The sequence below is a fragment of the Corvus moneduloides genome, chromosome Z, assembly GCF_009650955.1.
Source record: "Corvus moneduloides isolate bCorMon1 chromosome Z, bCorMon1.pri, whole genome shotgun sequence".
Classification (NCBI taxonomy): domain Eukaryota; kingdom Metazoa; phylum Chordata; class Aves; order Passeriformes; family Corvidae; genus Corvus; species Corvus moneduloides.
The window spans coordinates 60,541,933-60,568,687 of record NC_045511.1 but is presented as its reverse complement, the minus strand read 5'-3'; positions in this window follow the sequence as shown (position 1 = coordinate 60,568,687).

The following is a 26,755-nucleotide window of genomic DNA, read 5'->3' as shown; positions in this document are numbered from 1 at the left end:
TGCAGAATCCATTTCCACACTCTGTTTCTTGATTGCAGTAGGACTTGAAATGCTGGACTAAAAACAGCAGTACTTAAGTATTTTGGCTTTGCCAAGCGGTACATCAGTGTTGGCATAAATATTGTATTCAATCATTATCCCTTTGTTTTACTGTTTCTACCAAAATTGAAGCTTGAATTGGTAATCAAAGAAGGGGAAACAGATTTCCAAACACAAAGATGTTTAGATTAAGATGCTAGGCTTTACATTCAATTTTTAAACTCAATCCACTCTTTAATTGAAAAGAAATAATGCTCACCCAGTTAATATTACTACTGACCATTTAGCATGTCAATGGATGGGAAAAGGAAACCCAATCTGCAACCAGAAACTACTCACAGGCACAATGAATGGTTAAGTAATAGGACTCAGGCAAAAGAAGGACACCAAAGCAAGCTGCTGACTGATTTTTCTCTCTTTCTGTCTTGCTCTACTCTACTCCCCAACTTTTTTTAAAGTTTGGCCCAAGTTGCAGGTATCTAAACTTAGCTGCTCTACCTCATTCCAACAAAACAAATCAAGAATGAATCACAGCCCTTCCTCCCCCTGAGCATTGCCAGTAGATCTGAGGCTTCTGTTCAGATCCAAGACTTTGTCTTTCCGCTTCTATTGCCAAGTAAAATACATTTGGTAATATTTAATTAAGGCCCCTATTCAGATTATACAGTCTCAATGCTAAGAACAAGGCTTTAGCTACCCAACTCCCAGTGGCATGGTTAAAGATACAAATATCAAATTGGGAACATAACCCCTCATTTAGATTTAACATGGAGAGTTATTGTGAATTAAATAACTATCAAGTGATTATTAAACCTTACCTAGAGATTAACAAACATTATTAATTTCATAGCTGTTAACCCTCTATAATTGTGTCTTTTGTAATCAGTTGGCATTTACTCATTAGTGTTATAGAGAGCTGTCATAGCTTTGAACGTTATGCCACTGTTTTATCCTATTACAGATATTTTAATAGCCTTTAGTTAACTTTATTTTGAGAAATAGCCACCTTAATTAGCATTTTACATACTTTTGAGAACTAAAATTCAATATTCCACCTAATTGGCGTATTACAGTGTGAAGTCAAAAAACAAGGGGCATATTGGGCCTGTATTAGTTTTTTCCTCGTGGAAAAAATGCTTTATAAGCAGAAGCTCACATTTAGCAGTGTAAAATACTGAAGCAGGCAATATTGATCACAGTATCTGGTGTTTCAGAATTTAATGTTGCGTACTTGATTCTGAAGAGCACATGTGTAGGGTGCTATAAGTGTCAGTGTAAGTGCAGTATAAAATGCGATGAGTAGAGCAGGAAAAAAGACAATCTGATCCTGTAATTGTGAATCTGTACTGTAGTCACTGACTGCTGCTGTCTGAAAAAAGCAGCAGTGGTCAAACAAGGGTCACTAAATTTATTTCACCAGCTGATCATCTCCCATGAGCTCCACCTCATCCAGATCAGCTTGCTACCTAGCTGTGCCATATAAATTTTTCTCTATTTTCTTTTAGCAGCCTAAGGCTTGGCGGTAATTTCCCAATATGTAGTGGTCATTGTTTCACACTATTGCTCCCACAGAGGATTTGTTCTAGATTTGTGTTGGTCATGAGCATTTAAAACTTTGCAATTAAGATGTATGGTTAAAGGTCTTGTTGCTTGAAGTCACTGGGTTTTTTTCTATTTCCTTTCTGGTTTTTACATCCACATGTACGTAACTATGCTGTCCCATATAATATCAGTATTTTCAGCTTAGCTGACAGCTTGATGGGAACATTCAGATCTGGCTGCAAAACCATTGAGGTGAAGGGGAAGGAAAGAAAGCAGGCAAGAGCACACATAACACGTCACTGTCTGAGACAGCACAGAGGCTCATAAAGTCACTCTTCCTGAGTTTAAATCAGAGCATAGGAGACTTCTCTGATGGGGCTTTCAGATCCTAATCATGTTTCTGTCCTTGACATGGTACATGCATACATCTATAAAACAGGGATTCTTCAAAGTACAATCACAGTAACAGTTGTCCTGGGGAAGAGCTGGAACATCAGTTGAGTGCAAATGGGCTATTCCAGATCTATTCCTCTCATACTATAGAGATGTTATTAATCCTTGGCAAAGACAGCTTGATGGTCCAGGCATGCTTCACCATATGGTAAAGTCCAATTGTTCCTAGTAGATACCCTATAAATCTGCTATCTTACAGCCTTCTCCCCAGGCACTCACCTAGAACATCTTCATATCCATAGAGATCAAGAGAGAATTTCTTGTGATACTAGATTAACAAGGACTACCAGATCCATTTTTTTCAGGGGTATTTAAACCTTATTTTGCAATGTGGAACTTGGTTCATCTCCTGAGATTTTCTGGACTAACCTTCCACATACACAGTGCACTGCAAAGTCTAGAGCTTCAGGTGTCAGCAGTACCATGGTCCTTCCAGTTCCTTTTCTGGATGCCCTTCCTGCTTTCACACTGCAGAATGTTTAAAACCTCTGACAACTTTGGGACTGTGGGTAGAGATAGCTAAGTGAAGTTTTAATGGCCTGTGATGTATAAAAGGTGACATGGGGTGCTATAATGGTTCTCCCTGGCCTATTTAATAAGTCTCAGGAAAACAAATTTCAGAAGTATACCTTCAGGGATATTTTTCCTCCCTTTTCTTGCTAATTTGGCAGCATTTCTGTGTTCCAGTCAACTGTAGGTATGTCAAACTGATGAAAGACTGCCCCTGGCTCACCCCTAAAAGGGCTGATGCAGCCATGTGGCACCAGTTCAAGAAAGAACATTTCCATCCTGTTTCTGCTATCTGCTATTAAAAATTATTTTCCTGTGTAGGTAGTAGGAATGTAAGTGTCTGCAAGCAACTTGTACCAGCCCAACCATTTTGTACAAACTAATGAAATTACATCACTGGGCAATGACAGCCCCAGCCCTCACAGAGACCGCATTAAACCCTGAAGCAGTTCAACTCCTCTCTCACAACTGTCTCAGACTATGGGTAGTGACAGTTTGGAAGATTTAGAGGGTGGAAAATGCCTCTGCTTTTACTTGGCACTGAAAAACTGACACCAATTATATAAAAAAAAAAAAAAGAAGAATTTTGTCTAACAGTAACAACCAAAAGTTCTATTTTCTCATTTGTAAAGACTTTCCATGCAAGTTAGCTGACTGATTAACGGGCATCGTTAAATTACTGTATTTAGAAAGCTGTAATATACTCAAGTGTTGGCTTGTTCTCCTCCCAGGACCAAGGATATGAAACACATTTGTAACTCTATAAAGATGCTTCTAAAAAAAAAGTCACAAAGAACACATGGCTGCTTCCTCTGTGAAGTAGCTGGTATGTCTCCAGTGGCTTCAAGAGCAGGCGTGGTTTATGCTAGCTGAGGGTCTGGCCCATGGTATCCATTTTCCTTTCCAAAAGAAGCCTCTTTTGCCTGCCTTCATACGTGCAAAGATATTCAGCCTGTAATAAAAGTGTGGTAAAAAGCATTAGGACTACTAAATAAGAAAAGAAACACTTCCAGTAGTCATCCTGAGAACGTACCTAAACATCACACATGCACACAATGATGATGTCGACTCCCTGCAACTGATCACGAAAATCTATTTGTGTCTTCCTGAACTGTTAAGGGAACATGGCCCAACAGGGAAGGGTCATCTTGGTTAACATGTTCACCTAGACTGAGCACAAGTGGAATTGGCCAAAGACAAGAAATGCTTTTGAAAGAAATCTCTCGCACTTGGAAATTTAGTCTCTAATAAACTGAAAACCTGATATCTCTCATTGCACAATGTGTTGATTTTCAACAGATTAAAAATCCTCAGAAGTCATCAATAACTCACAGTGTATCTCAGAGGTCATTGTGAGGTTAACACATAAAATAGACCTCCTATGTAGAGAAACTGCCATGTGCCTTTAAATTTACTTTGTCAGAGAAGGACAAAGGAATTGTTTTAATGAGGTTGTTTTCAGTTGTCTTTTGTTTCATATTTTACACAGGAAAAAGGAAAATCGTTCTTCAGTTCAGGGCATCTGAATCATATTTCCAATGGGACAGGCACTTTTAGGACAGTAAGTTCTGAGGTATAAATAACTTTCAGTGAATTGAATCATAGTCATTTAGTTTTTACATATGTGGAAGCACTCAGCTTCCAAAAGCTGTGCTCAAGTTCTGTTTGAGGGAGGTATTACATCTGTGCTTAAATTAAAGGTATTTTGGCGCATGACAGCTCAAAAACACTGATTGAACAATACAGTCAGCATCTTTGGTCTATAAATTGCAAAAGACTCACTCAGTGTGGTGAAAATTTAGTCTAACTGTCAAGCACTGTTAAAAAGGGAAGATAGCTGAACAGGAGAGAACAACCCTTCAGAGGTGAGGACACGCATTAATCATCTCAGAAGATATTTTAAATGGACAAAGAAGCATTTTTTTTGGTTGGTTTGTTTGTTTGAATTCTGATGCTAAACATCCATTATAGGTTCAATTTATTTCTTCAAGCTTTCATTAAAGTTATTCTGAGTATCGTAGTCAGGAAAATGCAAAATATCACATTTACTACAGTTCAGTTCTATGCCTTTTTATTTGATAGGCGATGACCTTGAGTACAAGGTAAAATAATTTTTTTTTAAAACTGCGTTACTGTATGGGTGTCCTGGAGTTATGTTAGTATATGTAGCAGATTTATAGGGTATCTACTATGTTCCCAGGAGGATGTGATGACCAAGACCCCAGTTTCACAGCCTCTTCCACACAAGCTACACATGCATAGATCCTCAGAGAGCCCCAGAAATGGCAATCTATTGGTTTAGCGTTTTGACATCCCTGCCAATGCCTTCATGTTTCTAGATGTGTGGGGACAGTTTAGTTATGGTCTTTGAGATGTTGTCAGTTTTATGAACAGAAAGGGACACAAAGCTATTATAAAAAACCAAAACCTTCAGATTGTGTCTTTCTGGTTCTCTAGCCTAAAATAGTTTTGCTAGTTAGTTAGGTTTTGAAGCATCACACAGTGGCCTATTACTCAAGAACAATACAAGTTAAATCTGCTTTAAAGGAAGAAAACCTGTCTATTAAGTACTGCTCCTAATAAGTATTTTTAAATATATACACAAAGAAAAACAGTCTTCAGTTCAAGACTGGCTCTCCATTTGTACCATGAAAGACTTTCAACATAAGAGCAGTGAAGCTGACTATTCAGAGTCAAGAGCAAGGTAAATCTTTTGGGGTATTAGAAGAGGTATGAGCAGCACACAAACAGCAGTTTTCGCTATCTGCACATTTTAAATTTCCAGCACACTTTCAGAACCCTGCAGAAAACTAACATTATGAAAAGAATGAAATGTTTTGCCTGATGCTGTATTTCTTGCATGGCCATACCTTGTATCAAGAACTGTGTCCTCATATATGTTTGCACATTAAGCAGTGGACATGTTTCTTCATATGGCAACTATGGTAATGACAGCAATAAAAAATGCAGCATAAAAAATATGAAAAAAACCAAAAAATTGATTCAGCTCCCAAACATTTCTGAAGACAGAAGAGAATTTATAGAGAGAGAATTAAATATAGTGCTCCTCCTTTATCAGCAATAAATCACAGGAGGGTTTTAATCACTGTAAGTCATATCTGGATGCTGGGACAGTGCTTAGAACTTAGGCTGGTCTTGCCTCCACTTCCAGTGTTTCACAGAGCTGTCAGTGGCTCGTGTTCTGTCATGTTTCTGTGTTCAATGAAAGCAAAGAAAATGAAATACATAGTGATGACCATCATCTTCTAGCAGAAAATTCATTATTATTTTCCTTGCTTTTGTATGTGCAGAGAATGACCTCTAATACATGGTCATCATGCAAATAATACCAAATATGAGTGAAACACTGCACTGGTCATCTGAGTCCAGCAATAATAGGTGTGCTATGAAAGAGAAAATGTCTTGCTGAAAAGCATAAGTTAGCCAGCCAGGTAAGATGGGTAGCACAGAAAGTGGAAGGAGGGAATTGCTGTTGTTTAGCAGCTCCTCTTTTTCAAACAGTTATTCAGCCTTGAAACAATGAAGTTAATATTGGTCATACAAGCTACAGTGTCAGAAAACTATTGCTGCTGACCCAGACCAGGTGACCATAAATCTGGCTAGACATCACTTTCTAATTTTTGTATGCTAAAACCTGCTGTATTTCTGAATTACTGATTTTATGGTGCAGAGCAGGAGCCAGAAAATTAAAGATTATTGGCACGATTTCAAATAAACTATAGAATTCACATAGCTTAAGTCTACCTCTTTTTTAAGTTACTAAACTTTTTTTTATTAAAGTATTCACTAAGTTTATAATTCAGAGCCTATATAATAAAACATGCAGAATTTAAAGATTAGTTCACTAAGGGTGTGGTTTATGATGACTAAAAGGACATACTTTATAAAATTTAATAGGAGTTTCAGTTTTTCACATATAAAATTTTCGTCTCATAACTACTATGATTTGGGTTGAAAAGTGAAAAAAGATACAATTAGATGCGGTCTGGGGATATTCAGAGGCTAGCAAAGGAAAAATATCAAACTCAAAGAATAAGAAGCTGAAAAATTCCAGCAATCATAGCAATAAAAATAACTCCTCTATTGCTGTCCCTATCTTTTTCTTTTATTTTTATAATTTAATCGTAGTATTGGGAAACATTATGCTCAAAAAAACCTGTGAGCCCATCTACAGTGGGAAAAGAGGATTTACGAAGTATTTCCAGGTAAAACCCTTTAAAGGTGGGTTTCTTAAAAGATGTGTAATTAATGATATATTTCATCAATTTTCAAGTGGCAATTAAGAAACTTATCGTAGCATGCTTAGTATGGAGACTGCATGTTTACTTCCTGTAGACAGAAAGGTTTTGCCATAAGTCTTTACCTAGAAAACTTTTACTATTTTATGTTTGTGCCAGGAGACTAAAGATTTTAACTACGAATATGGACTGGAAAATTTAAAGAACTTGAGAGATTGTTCATCCATTCTGAAATTACCAGGTCTCTTTTTGTTCTGAATTGTGTTGCAGTTTCAGATAAGGTTAGATGGGAGAACAGCAGCTGCATATTGATTACTCTAGCCTAAAGCTTACAACACTGGTAGCCATAGAAGCCCTTCCAAAAAAATAAATGTTAAAAGCATTCCATTGATAGAGTCATCCTCACCTTCAGTTCTTTAAAACCAATAATGTATGTTACTGAGCTCATCTCAGAGCTTAGTTTGATGATAACAGATTCATTAAAAAGATTATGAAGAACAAGCACAGACAGGTGACAAGGGAGAAAACAGTTTCATTGCAAAGCCTGACATGAACAAGAATGATTGAGAATTTTTATAGCCTTTTCATCTTTAGATGTTAATGTTGTTTCCACACCTGGAGAAACTGAGACTTCGTGATTAGATAAGCTGACAAGTTAAAAGAAGCAGCAGCAAAATTAGGGTGAAAAAAAGGAATGAATGAGAAGCAGTCAAGACAAAGTTCAGCTTCGTCCCTCAGAACCCTTAACATTTTGGATTTGGTGATCTTTGGATTTGGTGAACTCACTTTGGGGAAAGATCTGTGGGGAATGGCTGCAAAAGTGCAAATAAGATCCCTCAGAAACAGTTAAGAAAGTGACGAGTTTGGCAAAGCTCTCCTTTCATCTGCTCCTTAATTACATCTGCTGCTCTATCGTCTTCCTTTTTTGTCTTTTCTTTCACTTTTTTTACCTTCCTGTCATCCCATTTCCTTTAGTAATCTTCATCACCTCACCAAATATTCCCCCCGCAATCAACACATCACTGGCATCTGCTGTTGTTGCACTGTTCATGCTGTTTATTGCAGTTGAGCCTATTCTCTGTCTTGTTTGTCTCTATTCTATTCAACAAGTAATTCAGAGCAATTTTGAGATACTTTTTTTTTAAAGCCTCTAGGTCCTAGCATTATAATCATAATTAATTACATTAAAGCAAGGAGCCAGCATTCAAGATAAGAAATCTCTACTCCCAGTCTTCTGTTGAAATGATGCTGTTTTGCTGCTGTGGTATAAACAGGTAGCTGGACCATCTACCTCAGTCCATCTGCACTAAAAACCTCTTGGCTACCTATGATTGTGCATTTTGCTTTGTTTTCAGAAACACTACCATACATAGTCTGAAGAGGAATTGCTGACGAGGTTAGATAATTCCACTACCTTCAGTTGGTTCAACAGCATAAAACTCAAGTGCTCTATCATGACAAAATAATGCAAAGTGACACCACATGAGAATCTAACCCATATAATTTAAATAGTTATTATCGTCCTATCATCCCCCAGTAACCACAATTAAAAATAATGACTTCAAGAAATGAAAGGAACAAAATTTTGTGAATATAAAGGGAAAATTCCTAATTTCTGTTTGCAGTCTTATAAAGATATGTCTAGCCGCGTGATTTTAAGTGCTTTAAAATAACTGTTAAACACAGCCAAGATGGGAAAACAGATGTAGCTTATAATTAAAATAAATCAATTAATGTTTCTGTTCCCTTTAGGTTTACCTATAGGCTATGTACTTCCCATGGAACCAGGCCACCCATTGAAACAATCCACCCCAGTGTGGCATCTGTTTGTTCAAAATCCCCCAAGAATAAAATGCCTCTATATCTCAACAAGTGTGAAGAGGCATAATTATTTGTACTCACATAACTTACAAATTTTCTACTCAACCTCAAAAAAAATTACAGTTTGTTTTGCTTCTGCTTTTCCTCTCCTCACTTTTGATGTTAGATTAAATATGACAACCCTTATCAGTCAGCAAAATGAAACAAACTCATTCAAAAGCCTCAGGGATAAGGGATTTCTTTAATCACATTCACACAAATTATGAGGATTTCAGATAGATGAGGTAATATAGTTGAGTATTAGCAGTTGTAATTTAACAACTCATGAGGCAACAAAAAAACCAAACCCAAAACCACAAGTTATGTCCCCTTTGCTAAATAAGTGATAAGTGCAAATCATCAAAATATATTTGTACATCAGGTCTTTTGTTCAAGAAGTCCAAGGTGGCTCCTAATAAGCATGTCTTGTTGAGAGTGCATCCAGCCTAATTTATAAATTAACTCAGCACAAATTGCAATCATGTCAAATTTCTTGAGCTGCAGAAAGGGAAGATCATCTAACTGTGTGTCATCAGCATAGGATATGTACTGAGTGGTAGAGACAAGAATTGTACAGTGGTCATCAAGGAAAAACTGAGAGTTAAAGCTACCTTCATTTTTGTGGTGGCAAAATATCATCCAGTACCAGGATACCCTGAAATGTTGCAAAGAAAGGATCTTGACCAAAGATGCTCCTTTACTCAAAGGAACTTTGGTTTTGTATGAATTAGAAATTGTTGCTTGTACAATAGGCATCAAAACAAATAAAGAATATGGAAACTGATTGAGAGTGCAACTGTTGAAAAAAAAAATATAAGAAGTATTGTCTTCAGCCAAACCGCATTACCAAGGGCATTCAGCCCTTCAACCCTGATCAGAATTAAACAGAAAAACGTTCCTAAACACTATCATCTAATATTAGCCTTTCCTCATAGGAGAAATTCTGCACTTTTTTCATAATTTTTGTGTCCCTTTGCTGGACAATCTTCAGTATGTACATGTCAGTCTTGCATTGAGGAGCTGAGAACTGAACCCAGCACACCATGTGTGGCATCACCAGTGCTGAGGAGAGGAGAATTATTACATCCTTCAGCTCACTGAAAGCATATTACTACAGCACAAGATCCCATCTGCTGCCTTTCCTGCAAGGGCACATTTCTGGCTCCACCAGGACTGCCAGATTCTTTTCAGCAAAGCTGCTCTCCAGTTGAGTGCTCCTCAGCATATGGTGGTACATGGGATCATTATTCCCCAAATGCAGGATCCTGCACTTCTCCTTGTTGAACTTCATGAAGTTCCATCATCTTCAATTTCTTCAATCAATCCTTATTTCTTCAATATTTATTGCTATTAGTATATTGGTGTGGTGTCTTGTTACTTCTTCAATTCACACTAAATAATATGAATTCTTGAAAGTTTCTAATTCTTCTTCCATGGTCAACTATAAAAATTAAGAGACATGTTTTCTTCTAAATTAATTTAAAATCTTGCATCACTATGGAAGCATAAAGGCTAAACTGTGAATTCAAAATCATCTTTTCCTCAATGATCACTGCAATACCCTCTTCACAATGAAATTCCATCCTGATGGTGTTTGCATTTTAGTGATGACTGTAGGGAACCAGTTTATCTCTTAAAGCAGGACTAGGATTTGACAAGCCTGTTTTATTTCCTCTGAAAAAAAAGTCATTATACAAAGAAAGTTGAGATAATGAGGCGCTGTGTGGAAAGCGTGTCTGCTATTTCCAGCTTTAGAGCTAGAAAACATTAGGAAACATTATCCCTCAAATCAAAGGTGAATTGAATCTAGGGGGTCTACAGAATGCAACACGGAACAGAAAGTCCTGTGACAAGGACAGAGGAAACCAAGACTGTTTTCTGAAAAGCTTTATAACTGCCCAAGAATTTCATCCATGAAGAAGAAGAAACAGCAGACAGGTAGATCTGGTCTTTTTAGACAAGAAGAGAGACATTTTTTAAGGTCATTTGTTATGATGATCCCACACAACAATACTGCTGCTCAGAACCTAACTGTGAAAACTGGGAATGTGTAAAGCAGGTTGTGCTTATTTTGCATTTATACTGGATTTGAGTTGAACTCAGTTCTAAGGGGAAAAAAAAAAAGTAGAATATGAACTAGTGTATCTCATTGTCATTTAATTGACAACAATTAATAAAACAAACCACTCAGATGACAACTACCCCCAAAGTTACAGATTCTCTCAGTTAAGAAAAACAGATGCAATAAACAAGATTGTAACAAAAAAGAATAAATTGAAAGAATAAACAGAAGTTCTATTATCCATTCATAGATTGTAGTTTCATAGATTGTAGCATAACTAGGTGTGAGGCTTATGATGCACTGATGACTGCTAGAGAAGAGAAAGGAAGAGAATCCGTGGCCAACAAGAAATACTCTATACATTTTCATATTCTGAGGACCTAGTCTGAAAGTGTGAATCCCAAGAGTCAAAGCTTGAACTAGCAGCTTGAGATTAGTGAAATAAATGAAAGCTTAATGATTAATTTTCTAGGCAATTAGTTAGTAAAGCATTAACTCTTTTTCCCTCTTTGTACTAAACAAACTATCAGCATGAAATCCCATAGGTGAATATTTGAATTTTATTCCTTCCTTGCAAAAGCAATTACTGTAGGACTTAGAAAATTCTAACAATTAAAAAAACCAAAAGATATTTCATCAGGTGAGCTTATACAACTTTGTGTCTGCAATCAGCTGTTTGATGCTCCCCAATACTAAGTTACTGAAGTTGATTAATATTCATCCAAGAGGTAGAAAACTCTTGGAAGAAGTGATTAGCTTCTCTCTCAAAATATTCTCACAGGCTTGCTTATTTTCACTGTGCCATAAACAGATAACTGGTTGATTTAATCACCTTGGAAACATAGAAATTTTATTGACTCAGAGTAATGCCATGCAAACATGGCTTTCCACAGTGCATTGGTAAGTCTTCCTTGCCTTGCTAGCGCTGCATAAAGGTAACCCATCAATGTCGTTCAAGAGCATCAATCTCTGCATTGCATTCCCATTTCCTGCTTCCCATTTCTGAAGTGGTATTTCCTCTCAGAACAGTATTCTACACCTCACCACTTCCTGCAGCTCTTCTCCAACTTCCTGGTGTAGGTAGAGAGAAACTTTCTTACAATCTAAGATTTTAGCAGTGGGATTAAATCTCAAATCTAAACTGAAATAGTGGCTTTCCACAGGAATTACTATAAGACCAAACTCTCTGTTAAGAGAATATCTTCTGTTTCTGACTGCTTCAGGTGATCCAGAAGTCACTGCAATATATTTAAGAAGTTAAAAAGCATGGTGAAATTATAACCCATAGCTCCTGAAAATAGAAGGAATTTTAACAGTTCACTTACATTTGTGGCAACTAGTTTCTGTTGTGAGAGACAACAAGAAAGTCTATTTGACTCCTACCTCTTTCTGTGTCATGCATCCAGAAAACTCTCAGAATCACATCTGGAGGTTTGAAAGTATTCTATGCTATATAGTAAGTATGGTGGTTAAATTTTGAGCACTTCTTTGTTAGGAAGGATTAAATAGTTACCGTGACTCAACTGGTGATAGTCATCTAGTTCACTTTTTACAATTCCTCCAGATGGAATTGCTGTAAAGATCACAGAGAAACACTGGGATATCTTAGTGTGGAGGCCATATCCTCAAAACCTAACAGATCAACAGCAGAAGCCACGGTGCTGTGATATCAGAAGTGGAGGTTTGCTGTGGGAAATTTTGCAGTCCTGGCTAATTAACCTGGTTAATTCAGGTTAGATGTGCATGCCAAAAAGTCTACACAGTTAACTGTGTAGTAAATGTCTACACTCACAATTGATTCCTAAGTTGTTTGGTTTAGGGGTTTTCTTACTGATCCACTAATGACACCTTATTAATGGCAGATGGACAATAAATTGATTGATTGGATAGCACTGAGACCCCTGGAAAGGGGCTGCAGCAGAGTCTTTGAAGTTCCCACACACATTACAGTGCACGCGTAGATTGAGCCTGTCATAATATTCTCACCTCTTGAGGAACAGAGAACAGTCGAGGTACACTGAAAAAGCCATTTTTTAACTGGGAAGCAGAGTCACTTCAAAGTGTGAAAGTTGCTGCGGATGTCTGTAGGCACCTGACAGGAACCATCATTAAATAATTAGTCATTTCCATCTAGTTAGCCTACAGCATATCACAAAAACCAGCAGCAACGGAAAACACACATTGCTATCCACCAAGTACAAGTCAATGGATGCACCTGGCTTACTGCAGTTTGATATCCTTAAGGCATTTCAACAAACCAGGGTGCGGAGACAGGATGAGGGGAATATTACAGCTGCCAGACCACAAGATGAGACAGAGCTGATACCAGTGTGTGATAGATCCAAGTGTTTATTTGTACATGTACATCATTCAAGCATTCCAAGAGATGTGCTGACATCTTTCAACATGAAAGCATGCCAGCTGGCCAGGTTTAGGATCTGTGTTATAAGGGAAACTAACAAAAAGGGTTTCATACTTCTCAGAATTCCAGTACCTCCAAATTTTTTCATCTTCCAAATCAGAACAAAGTTAATCACTTTAAATGCAATGGAAGGTAAAAAATTTCAGGCATTTGTCTTCCATTTTAAATAACCCTGATATGGTGGGGGTATATGTATAAAAGCCAAATCTGGTTGAGAATCTAGACAAGTCTTTTCAACAATTTCTGTCACAAGAAAAAGTTCTGGTGTTAAGGAAACAGGGGTTCAGAGGTTTATTTCATTTTCAAGTATAGAACTCTTGCCAAAAATAATTCTAAGCAACAGACCTTGCATTATAGTTTATTAAACACAAACAGAATGCAGGACTTTGTCTCATGCAGGATTCAAGGCATTTCTTTAGAAATTGATCAAATCTGGCTTCAGCTGTTTGAATGCTGATTGATTTAGCTAACTGAATTAAGTACAATGAGCTTTAAGTATACTTTCTGGCTACAAACTGAGGCTTAACTACATATTTAGCTAACAACCTCCTGTAAAAACACATACACATGCTTATTTTAAAGGGAAATTGTTCATAATTTAGAAAAAACCTTTTAAGAAAAATAGGTTCCTAGTTTATAAGCTCAGCATAGAAAAATGAAAATACGATATATTGACTTACACATTTGATCCTAAATAATCCTTCCTTTCTTCTGTTAAGTTTTCCAATTTTAAGGCAATCTAATTCCCTGTTAAATATCTATACGGCTGTGTAGTCCCTCTTCGTAGCTGAGGGTAATAGAGGAACTATATAAACTATGTAATAATCTCTCTCTAGAATGGCTTGTTGACAAAATGGAATGTGCCAGTGTATTCAAAAGCCTGTCCAGAAACTGTTCTTTTCCATGCTTTACCAGAACTGTAACCAAACAGGTATGAAAAAAAGCCTCCAAGGCAGTAGCAAACAGATAAGCACCAAAAGAAGTTTAAACATCCTCAGCCTTCCCAATTCCACTCCTAAGAAATGAAGAAAAATAAAATACCTTTCATGGTTTCCTGAAGGACTGTTGTGAAATGCAAGCTGACAACATGCTCCTTTCTAGAAAGAACATGGCAACATGCGCAACAAAAGAGGATTTAAAGCTCATTATTTGTTATTATCTTGAGACATGTCAAAAGACCCATTTTGGAATTTGAAGACTGCAATGTAACATTGCAGAAAAAGTGTAAAACCATCTTTTTATTAGCATATAAAATAGTCAAGTGTGAAATCACTTCCCTAAGATGATAATCAGAATGAACCAATACATCGATGACATTTACACAGTAGGTACAAACTGGGTTATGAAATCCAAACAGCAGGTGTGATGTTTTGTAAGCAAGTGTTTTCCACAGACAGTATTTCAAACATAGGCAGAAAGTTAGAGAGTTCAGTTTGGGATTTCTTTGATTTTCTAAATATTTAGTACAGTAAACTATTTGAAGTGGTCAGGAAGGACTCTAATCTACCTAAAATCACACTTACATCATTGTCATTTGTCACTTTCAGCTTTCATTTAGACCATGGAAAAGAGATTTGTATCCCTAGAAACATTCACAACAGCAGACTGGTTTAAGTTTTTAAGATAAAATTGTAAGAGACAGCATCATCGTGGTCATGTCAGACTTTCATTCATCTAGATGTCTGAATGGCTCTAGCAGATGCCAACATGCCAAATTTTGTTTCCTGAATTACATCCTTACCATGTGAAATCTTGCCATTAAAAACATCCCTCCAGAAAACCTGCATATTAAGTCAGCCAAGCAGGAAAGTAACTGAAAATGGGGAATATATACATCTTGCCTGTCCAGCTTTGAGGCACTGCTAGCAGGTGTGCCAGCTCAAAAGCTATTCCCAAGAGATTGGCGAGTTTTTTGCCCCTTCAATCATTCAGGTTTCCCAGCAGATCCCTCTAGTCTTGTTGGTTTTTTTTTTCAATATCTTCTCCACATACAGATATTTTATGTGCAATAAGAAAGTGATTTTTCTGTGTTAAAAAAATGAAACAAAACCAGAACCCCAACAAACAGAGTTGAAGTACATATTTTAAATGGATATTCTATTTACTTAATTACTCTTGTTGTTCAGTTTGTGTAAACAGCTCCCCAGGTGTGTTAACACAGATAAAGACCAAAGAAAACGCATGCTGGTTTTGTCATTTTTCTACTTAATGTCTGTTACAGTATAAAACTATGGCTAGAAGAAAAAGAGATAAAAAACCCACATGGTTAATTTTAGGCACAAGGTGTACTTATCCAGCAGTAAAAAGCAAGCTCTCTGAGGGAAGCATTCTTTACCTTATAAAAAGTGCATCTATATAATATTACTGAAATGCCTCAACAAAGTGCATTTCTTCTAGGTAAAGGATTAGTGAGAATGGCATGTTCTGACAGCACCCAGCTTGGAATAGCTAAAGAAATATTTTTTAAATGTGCTTAATATCTGCAAGACCAGCTAAAGAATGAAGCTCTGGACACTTGAAAAGACGCTGACCTCCAGTGTCTCAAAGTGGTCAAACTGACTTTGTTTTCTGCATCTAAAGTGCAAAATAAGAAGAAAACTTGATGTTTTAAGTCAGGGTGAATACCAGAAACGGCAAGAGGCAGCAGTCAAACCTAACAGGTTTCAAGGTGAAAATATGACATGACAAAGATCTACCTACCCTGGGATCTTATCGTACCTGAATATTAAAATGGTAAGGCATATGTTCCCCATTATTTAGGTCTGCATTATTGCAAATTTTCATTCTCATATTTCTTGCAAAAGTTTCTTAAGAGATAGGTAGTCCTCATATCTATTAAAATCAGAAGTCTTTTACCTCTCAGTAGGATGTAGAACAGACTGACATACATCCTGGTCCTGCAAAGAAACTAGTGCATGTAAATGCTTAATTGGAACATGAAACATGTAGCAGTTCTATTGCTGTGTAAATGTTATTTATTATAAAGTTTTTCCATTGATACAATTAGACTTTTTTTTCCTCCTCTTCTAGATTCACAGCAGTGGTACTAACTCTGAGAATGAATCAGAGAAAAAGAGATATACTGCTGCTAATTTGTGTACTTATAAGCGTCATTAAATTTGCCTGCTTATAGGAGTAATATGCCCTACTTTTCCTGCAAATCAAATGACAGAAAAACAAACTTGGAATGAGCCCAAACCCCAAAATCAGATCCAAACCTACATCAAACCTCTCTAAAATGTGGAGTTATTTATAGCAAGGGTGGTGGTTTGGGTACATCTCTAACCCAAAGCTCAAACTGAACTTTGGTTTTGATTCAAAGTGTTAAAACTATAGGTTCCTTCTGATTCTCTCCAAATTATTTGGCTCATTACTTGTCTGAGGTACAAATTACTCAAGCAGTAATTGTCTGGCAATTTGTCCACTGAATAGTGATTAAATCCTTTCTGCAAAGACATAACATTAGAGCTGATACTATAAAGTTTGCATTCATAGATGAAGCATTTGCAGTTGGAGGTGGCCCACACTGGGAATTCCTTAGGAGGCCCTTAAACCACAAGCTACTTTTTCCCTTCCAGGGCCCTTCCTTATTATTTCTTTTTTTTCATCTCAGACTGCAGTTTGAAACTTGATCCTGTTTCATGAGATGGGGGTGGCGTGGAGTAAGAGGAAAAGGAAAAGAGGAAATTTTCTGCCAACAGAAGAAACACAGCAGTAACACTCCAGAAGTATGCTCTATTGTAACTAATAACATGAAGTCACAACAACATGCAGGTACAATTTGCAGATGACACTGGGTATGGTAAAAGCTCAGCATTCTACTGCCCTCTGCAATTAACTCATTAGGAAGATTGTTTCAGACTGCTTTTCCTGATTCCAAGTACTCACTCTCCCTTAGGTTTGCAGCATTCTTTCCTTTAACTGACTTACCGTCTCTATAAACCATGGGCAAAACTCCCAATGGCAAATTAATTCAGTGTACTTCTTCTCCCTCTCTATTTCCCATCCCTCTCCCTTGTCACCTTCCCATGCCATTTTTACTTTTATCACAGCTCTGGAATCAGGGCTGACAGGGTATTTTTCACCTCCTTGACTCTGTGTGCACACCCTAGCCAGGTCCCAATATCTTGAGATAGAAACCAGGACATCTAGATCAGAAGCAAGCAAAAGCCTGATTTCTGAACAATATCACCAAACCCCTGAGAAGACCTTAGAGATGCCTGTGGCACTGTTTCAACACAGGCAATATTCTGCCTGTATATGCATTGCCTAGCAGTATGGCCTGATCCTCACTGCAGTCCCAACATTATTGCCAGACTGCTAAGAAACATTGAGCCATACAGTGAGAGATAGTAGGAAATTAAATCCCCTTCATTTCTCTTACTTTATCTCTCTCCTCTCCCTTCCTGCTCCTTGCCCCTTTATTTTCCATGACAGAAAACCTGAAGATTTCTTTCCCTTACCTCCAATTGGCATGATGTTTACTGTTGAGAAGTAGATTCACCATTAGCAGCTCTTACATGAAAACCAGAGAGAAACTTTGAAAACCTCTTTTCTGTTGGAAAGCTGCATTAGAAGATAACTGCTAGCAACACTGCCCACCTGTTGTTCCTAAACACTCTTCTATGAACAGCTCAAGCACTAATTATGCCCCTATGCTGTTGGTGCTGAAAAAATAACTAAGAATTTTACTGAAGAAAACAGAAACAGAGAAAGTATTTTGAATGGAAAAGAGAAACTCAAGAGTCTCTGACATATCTTAATGGAAGGCATGTCACAGAGCTGGGAACATAGTATGAGCGACCTGTGCCTCTGTTACCTTCATAAAAAACCCATGTGAAAGGCGTAGGGGGCTATTTCCACTATAGCCTCTCAATAGATAACCATTTTCATGGGCAGTGTTAAGTTTCCCATGAGACAGTGAACACATATGCTACAGGTGAAATGTGTTAACCGCTGTTTGAAATTTGGGACAAAATCCTGGTAGTGGGAGACTGTGTTCATTTCCAACAATGTAAATGTTGAATTTATACAACAGCTTTGCAAGAAGAACTGCAGTTGGGTCTGTCCAGAGAAAAAGTAGTATCTGGCTGAGAGCTAGTGCGCTGTTTTGTGAAAGCTGGTTGCACACATTGTTGTGATGTGCAACATAGCTCATAAAACTTATGAACCATGCTGGATGGTGTGACCTGACTGCCATTTGTTCAGCTTCATTGAAGAGGTAATTAAAAACAACTGTACACTTGGAAAGGTAACACTCGTAATCCAGCAGGTGGATTGAAGGCCAGACTGAATTTACACTGGATAATGCACATTTCATGAATCTTTCACTTAAAAAAAAAAAAAAAGCCAACCTCCCCCCCAGAACAAAACAACACTAAACAACTCCAAAACAAACAAAAATAAACAGCTTGGGGCGAAGAGAAGACCCCAAAATGAATGCTGAAACACTGCTGCAATTGACTGTGTCTGTGGACTTCAGGCCTCTCTTCTTTCAATTATAGACAGAAGGCCTGTACTGTACAGTAGGTTTGTTTTGTTTATTTCTCAGTTTGCACTGTGCTCCCTTTAGGGGAAGAATTCAGGTCAGCTCTCCCAGAAAAAGGGGTGGGGGAGGACTTTGGGGGCTGCAGGGGAAGGGCTCATGCCCTGGGAAAGGCTGAGTGAGCAGCTGTACAAGCCAGATATGGTAGAAAGAATATGTTGGTGACCAGAGGAGGCTGCAGTGTCGCCAAAACTCTGAGGATTACAAAAAACAATTCAAAACAAGTATGGAACCTACTCTTTAGACCACAGTGGGAAATGGAAAAGCTTTGTGTAAACAATATTTTCAAAAATAAGCCTATTTTGTCTCCCTGACATTTTTTGATTCTCTTTCAAAAGTTGAATGACCCACTAGTTCTTTTAATAAAGCCTAGATGATGATGATGGTGGTGATTATTATTATTATTATTACTAATTTTCTCACACTGGGAGATGATCTCAGCATGTTCATATCAAACCTCTGTTCAGTTTAGCTCCTGTACTAGATCAAGGATTGTGATCTTCCTCACTAAATCCTCTTGCAAGAACTTTTACAGACCAGGGACCAGCATTTCCTCTTACTGGATCTGTACCTTAACAGTTAAAATTCTAGACAAAGCATGGTCAAGCAATGGCAAAGCAATTTAATTATTCAGAGAGATTTGAAGTCCTTCACAGAATAAAGCATAAATCCTGCAAGTATCTTAAGCAGTGAGTGATCACACTACAAAGGACCACACAAACCAAGAAAGGACCTGCAGTCCCATTTATATTTGCAAAAAAAAAAGTTCCAGCAAAAAAAAAGAATAGTGGAAAAATTACTATCTATTCAGAGATAGCCTTGAATGATGTATTTCATGTTTTTAACTTCAAGTTCTGCCTGCTTTTTCATTTAACTCCTGTAGAGAGGAGTAAGAAGACAACATTAACAAACGGGTTTATAGGAAGCTATATGACTTATGAGTGAGATTCTGTCAAACAGAGGATATAAATAGAAGAAAATATATGGCAGTAGCAGATGTAGGTGAAAGGTTAAAGAATGCAGTGCAGAGGGACCAGGTCTGAAGTAACTCCTGGAATAACTAGAGTTAACCAATATAAGATAATCATCTGTCTGAGGCCAAAGCTTATGGAAGGCCAACAGTGTTTTGGCACTGATTACTCTTTAAAGAACTGCAACATATTACTGAAAAGAAGGGATTTAAAAGCTCCACATTCCAGGGAAAATACTAACCAGATACAGGTTCACATGTTTTGCAATCAGCAAAAATCGACACTGCATCCTACTCATAAAAAGACATGCAAAACTTTTAACATTTTTCAAACATCAACAAAGTTCGCAAAGATAATGAAAACATCACTAGTTAAATATTTTAAAGGAAAACTGGATGTTGTAAAAGAAGTCATTGTTCTGTGCATTAGTTTTCAGCTGGACATGAGTATGTAACGAGTAGTACAAAAATGTTTTATTATAAAAGAAGCGAAAATACACGCATTAGAGAACAGAATGTGAGAACAAGGAAAACTAAGTACATTGTTAGAGGGTGATGTCAGTTACCAAACTTGCAGTTAGACACAAGGGACAGAGCATGCAGAGCACATACAGAGAACGCAGTAGCATACAAAGAAAAAAAAGCCAGAGCAAAAAATAATTATTTTGAATCCAGCACTCCCTCTTGAGAAAGATCTGTTTATCTCTTTTATGACCGAGAAGAATTGCACACTGCAATATTCTCACTGTCAGGATTGGTTAAATCTCAGACACATAGGCATGCAATGCCATTTCTTCCATTTTAGCTATGCAAAGACCCTGAAAGATGGTAATAAGCTGCTTCACATCTGTCTTTTTGTTCAAACAGATTACAGGCAGTTAAAAAAAGAGAACAGGACAGATAGAAGAAAGAGAGAGTCAGGAAACAATGACCAGACTGCATTTTAACAGCTGCAGTCTTTGTTTTAGAAGAAAACACGTGGAGCTCCAGGTGCAAGATACCTCAGGCATTCTTAAGGAGGTCAGCAATAAGGTGCACTGTGAATATATGTAATTGTGTTTCAGGCTGTAAAGAATTGGGGAGTTAATTTTTTCTGGGGTATACCATATGACAACATAGACTGTGTCTCTCCATGGCAGAACACCTAGGCATAGGGGTGTTGCTGTCATACAGAGTTATTCAGTCACTCTTTTGAAGACCAAAGCTGTTGCTTGACAGGAACCACAAACTGTAATCCCTGAACTGTGAAGGGGAGGCAGGGCACTCTCATTCATTCAGTTTACTTATGTATCTGAGACAAAAGGACTCATGCCTTGGTACAAAACTGATTATCAGTTGGCATTACAAACAGACTTCTCCCATGGTTAAACAGTTCCATGATTTTGTGCCTTGCAAGTAATTTATGCTGTCCATGAAGACACCTGGAAATTCTTATAGACAATAGATTGGCCTAGGGTGTTCATAAATTTGTTCCACTTCCATAATTAGTATATAAAGTTTATAAAGGTTCTGTAAAGACTTTTGAAATAATTTTGTTGTACCAGAGGTTCAAACAAGCTGGCCATAAATAATTAGCACTTTTGGTGGTCAGGATTCTTCATCCCAGTTCAGGAGTTGCTTTGTCACAGAGGTTTTTGGGCAGGAACTATGAGTCAATTCTCAATTGACAAAAACACATATGGAAAATCACAAATATTTCAGAAATGTGCAATTATTTGTCCAACTACGCAGATCATTATTTTAATCCTGTAAAATCTAGATATAACATAAAATTTGATTTTTTGTGTCTCCATTTTCTGCTAACTAAAGTATTTTAATACTTCATAATTGTGTCCAGTCACCCACAAAATAGTAAAACACCATCTCAGATTGTTATAATAAAATTACTTGAAAGCTAAGCAAAAGATTAATTAATCAGTTATATATGATTGCTCTCTCATTTGTAGATATTCATGCTGCATTCCTAGAACAATTACTATATATTGCAGAATAAAATCCCATTGGCAGCACCTGCTGTCATTGTCTGCTTTGTTTCATTCCAAGTACAATCATCCTTGTGTGGGTTATTCATAGAACATATAAACTTCTAATTTTCTATATTTTGCTTCTTTTTCTGTCAGTAGGCCTGGAAAGACACATTCACTGAAATTCAAATTTGTTGAAAATATTCTTAATATTGATTAGACTTCAAAACTGTGTTAAATATGTATTCTTGAATCTCTTCTAAAAACATAGATTTTCCTCAGAGAGTGGGGATTGTAGGGTATGCCCAGCCACTGCCCTGGAGGGACGTCTGCTGAGATAAGGAGATTGAGCAATCTCCCAGCAAGACCCCCCCACCCTGGGAAGGCAGCTAACTTTTCAGTTACGGCGAGAAAAAGACAAACCCAGAATCCTCTGGGAGACCCTATGCAGATCCTTTGTAACCCATTGGCCTTTACCCTCTGACACCTATCCCCTCTATCCCTATAAGAGCTAGCCCTCTGCCCCTGCGAGGGAGAGTCACTCATCCCTGGTTTTCCCCTTCGCTGGAGTACAGACCAATGAAGCTCCCTCGTGCAGAACCAGCCACACGAGCCTCTCGACTCTCTCTCTGGTCTGGCCCGGAGGCTGCCCTGCAGAGCTGAGCTGAAATCATGAGCTGACAATCACTAAAGAGCTGACATCTCTGCAAGGGCCCTCCTGCCAGCAGCTGAGGGAAGACACCGAGCCTCGGGAAGGCGATTCCTTTTGGGACCATCTCTCTGGACTGGTCACCTCTTCCTGGGTCAGAGCTACTGACCCCTAACCAGCTGTCATAGGGGATGGTAAACCTTTCTTATAAAAGACAGCAGTTACACTATAACTTTGAGTAAAAAGAGGAACAGAATATAAAGCCCAGCAGAATTTTTTATACTAATATATAAATATATTGTTTCACTAACATAAAAAATACTAGTAATAGTTCTAACAATTTCAGTAAGAGGATTTTCTTTTCCTAGGAGGTATGCTGGCTGGAGTTTAAGGATATAACAATGCCTATGCAAAAATGTTTGATCCAGAGGTCATTGAAGAAAAGAACAAGAATGGTTTATGTTGGAAGGGACCTCTGGGTGTAATCTGCCCTGTTCAAGCAGATCCAACTGCCCTAATCAAGCAGGACCACTTGAAACAGCTGATCCAGGACCATCACCAAAGATGGAGATTCTCTGGGCAACTCGAAACAGTGCTTGGTCACCCTCACAGTGAACTACTTCCTGAAGTTCACAAGAATCTTCCGGTATTTCTTTTTGTGCTGATCTCCTCTGGTCCTGTCACTTTAAAGAGCCTGTTTCTTTCCTCTTTACATTCTTCCTTTAAGTATTTATATACATTAATAATTTTCCTGAAGATTCTTCTCTTTCCAGACTGAACTGTCCCCAGTCCTCTCAGCCTTTACTCAAAGGAGAGATGCTGCAGTTCCTTCGTGGTCTTAATGGCTCTTTGCTGGACAACCTTCAGTATGTCCATGTCTCTCTTGGACTGGGGAGCCCAAAACTCAACACAGAACGCCAGATGTGGCCTCACCAGTGCTGAGGAGAGATGAATCATAGAATCATTACAGTTGCAAAAGACCTCTAGGTCCAGCCATCAACTTGGCACCACCATGTTCACCACTAAATCATATCCCCAAGCACCACACCCACACACATTTTGAACACTTCCAGGCATGGTGATTCTACCAGTTCCCTGGGTGGTCTGTTCCAATGCCTGATCATCCTTCAAGTGAAAAAAAATTTCTAATTTCCATTCTAAACCTTATCTGGCACAACTTGAGGCCATTTGCTCTTGTCCTGTCACTTGTTACTTGGGAGCAGTAACAAGAACCCCGCCTCAGCACAATCACCTTTCAAGTAGTTGTAGAGAGAGAAAAGATCTCCCCTGAGCCTCCTTTTCTCCAGTCTGTATTATCCCAGTTCCCTTGGCTGTTGCTCACAAGGCTTGTGCTTGACACCTTTCACCAGCTTTTTTGCCCTTGTCTGGACATGCTCCAGCACGTCAAAGTTTTTCTTGTAGTGAGGGGATCAAAACTGAACACAGGATTTAAGGTGAGTGCCAAGGACAGCGAGAGGGATGTACAGTAAAGGATCGCCTCCTGTGACCTGCTGGCAGTGTTTTAATGCAGCACAGGATCCCGTCTGCTCCATCTGCTGTCTTTGCTGCAATAACACATTGGTGGCTTATGTTCAGTTTGGGATCCATCAGGATCCCCAGGACCTTTTTTCCCAGCTGCTCTCCAACTGAGTGGCCCCCAGCACACAGTGGAGCATCAGCTTGTTTATCCCCAAGGGCAAGACTGGCACTTTTCCTTGCTCAACCTCACCAAGTTCTTGTTGGCCCATTTCTCTGGGCTGTTAAGATCCCTCTGGCTGGCAACAGGATCATCTGGTGTATCAGCCACTCCTTCCTGTATAGAGATTCCTTATGGAAAAGGGGCATATGATACCCCTGGAAAGATTGGACAACCCAGGGTTGCTGAGGAAAAGCTCCTGAACAGGTCCCTGGCTGCAGGCAGGCCTGGAAAGCACCTGGCTGCAGGCAGCCCTGAGAGTCCTTGGCAAGTTATGCACTGGTCGGCTCCCCTGCTGATTAGAGGCCGCCTAGAGGGACTGGGCATGAATCTTTGCAAAAAGTAGATATAAGCTTGCATAGGTAAACAATAAAGGGAGAACAATGCTTAATCGTATCGGTGTATGTGTCATGTATCCGGCCAGCTCTCCAGACTCAGCCCCTAACACTTGGCGCCCAGTGTGAGGCTCAAGTGATCTTACCCACTTAAACACATCTTGTTTCACTTAAATGCGGTTCTCCTAAGCACAGCAAGACTCCGAATCATCACACCGGCGGTGAGGAGCCTGGAGAGCTGGAGCGAGAGTGTCCCAGCAAAAAAGTTGAGTGGTGCCAGAGACCAGAGCTCGCACAGCCGAGCAAGCCCTCACAGCTATGGAATACGAGGCTGCAACTCGTCTCCTAGCCAGTATCCTCTCTAAGAGAGGCGATACTGTAAGATCGAGATCTCTATGCCCTAATTACATGGGCCCAGGAACAAGGGTGTTTGAAATGCACTTCCCTTTTGTTTTCGACCAAAGAGTGGTCGGAAGTTGGAAACAGACTATGAGAGTTTGCAATTGAGGGTGGAAAAGAAGGTAAAGAAGCAAAAGCTCTTGGATTAACATGGAGAGCTGTGACTAATACCCTCGCATAAATGAAAGCAGAGAGGAAGGTGGCCACGGCAGCCATGGAGGCGCTGGGGGGTGGCAGCCCTGGAAAAGAAAGAGAAGGGGGTCTCATGGAGTGGTAGCTGGAGACCAGGGCGGAGTCCAGGGTTGCGCGATTCTTCAGGCTGACTGCGGGTCGACCAATCAAGGGGACATCAGCACCTGTACACTTGCTGCGGGAGCTGCTGGACCCGATGGGGAAGGAAGTTACCCTGCAGAATCCTGAGGGAGAACTGCAAACAAAAGCGGAAGTAGATCCTCCTGACTCTGGGGGCGGGGCGCAGGCGAGCAGAGGAGAAGCAAGCGGTCCTAGTGGCCGTCCGAAAATGGCAGCGCGCTACCCCCTTCTGCCGGACAGCAGATCATTGTCTGACTGTCAAGCAGCCTCTATGGCTTTGTCGCCCGCAGAGCCAGAGCCAGCCAGGGCTGTCGGGGGTCAGCCCCAAGAAGAGGAGAAGCACCGAGAGATAATGCATGAAGTAATAAAGAAGCTTGCTGAATTGTCTACGCGCCAGGACGCGCTGGAGTCTAAGGCTTGTGAAACCACACCATCAGCACCATGGGGTCCTGTGGACCCACCAGTCAAAACAGCCATCAGAACTCCTCCGTTCCCATTGGAAGAACCGGGCACAGGGCCTACAGCCCTTCCCTCCCACCAAGAGGACGTGTAGCTACTGCCTCCGTCAGCCCCGACGGTGAGGACTGATCCATTGCGAAGGAGATGCAATGGAGTTGTCTGTAACGCAACCATTGAAGGAGATTGGCAAGCCATTGAGGCCTTAGCCTGCCCTGTACTGATACAGGGGGACACCACAAGGTGGGAGCCCCATGACTGGAAGATCTTGCAGCAAGCGAAGCAAACGGTCACCATGCACAGCCTCCGGTTCGAAGCTACACGGAGCATCCTGCAGTTTTATCTTTACAGCAGATGTCCTGTGTCCTAATGACTGCATCAGCATCGCACAGTTGCTGTTGACCCCTTCACAGTTCCTGCTCTGGGAGCGAACGTGGAAGTGGCTAGCACAAGAAGAAGCCAGCAAACACCGAGGTGATACGCAAGACCCACTGTATGCAATCCAAGCTGATATGCTAACTGGGAATGGGGCTTATGGAGAGACGGTGACACAGCTGACCATGCCCACAATCATTCATCAGTTGTCACAGACTCTTGCCCACAAAGCCTTGTTGTCAGTACCTGAAAAGAAGAAGTCTCCTCCATATGCAGCAGTCTGACAGGGGCTGTCAGAGCCATATGGTCAGTTCATTGACCGTCTCTCAGCACCTTGAAGGATGCAACTGAGCTCTCCAAAGAGCTCCAGGAGCAAGTGTTCCAGACTTTTGCCATTGAAAATGCTAATAGGCAAACTAAGACAATTCTTGCCACACTGCCCCAAGGAGCAGGAGTAGACGAGATGCTTGTGTGCACTAGCCGTGTGGAGCAGTCATCTCAAACAGCTGCATTTACTGCAATGCTGCAGAATGTCCTGCAAAAGCAGGGACGAGTCATTGCTGCAGCGCTGACGGGAGGGGCACAAAGTAAAAAGGGGGCGAGGGCCGCTGGCCCACATCCGGGTCCCCAGACAGGCGGAGTAGCCTGTTTCCGGTGCGGTGAAGAGAGGCCTACATAACCTTCGGGAGACAGACAACCCTATTAGAGATTGGCTTAAGGGTCTGGGTATCACCGGATGGCTGCGTACCTCAGTAGTAGAAAGCTGCCAACTGCTATTTGTAGTTATATTAGGCTTAATAGTATTTGGGTGTATTTTTTCCTGTGTCAAAGCAGAGCTGCGAAAGATTGTCAAACAGGCCTGGGTTGCCCAAAAAGAAAATGGGGGATGTGTAGAGGGATTCCTTAA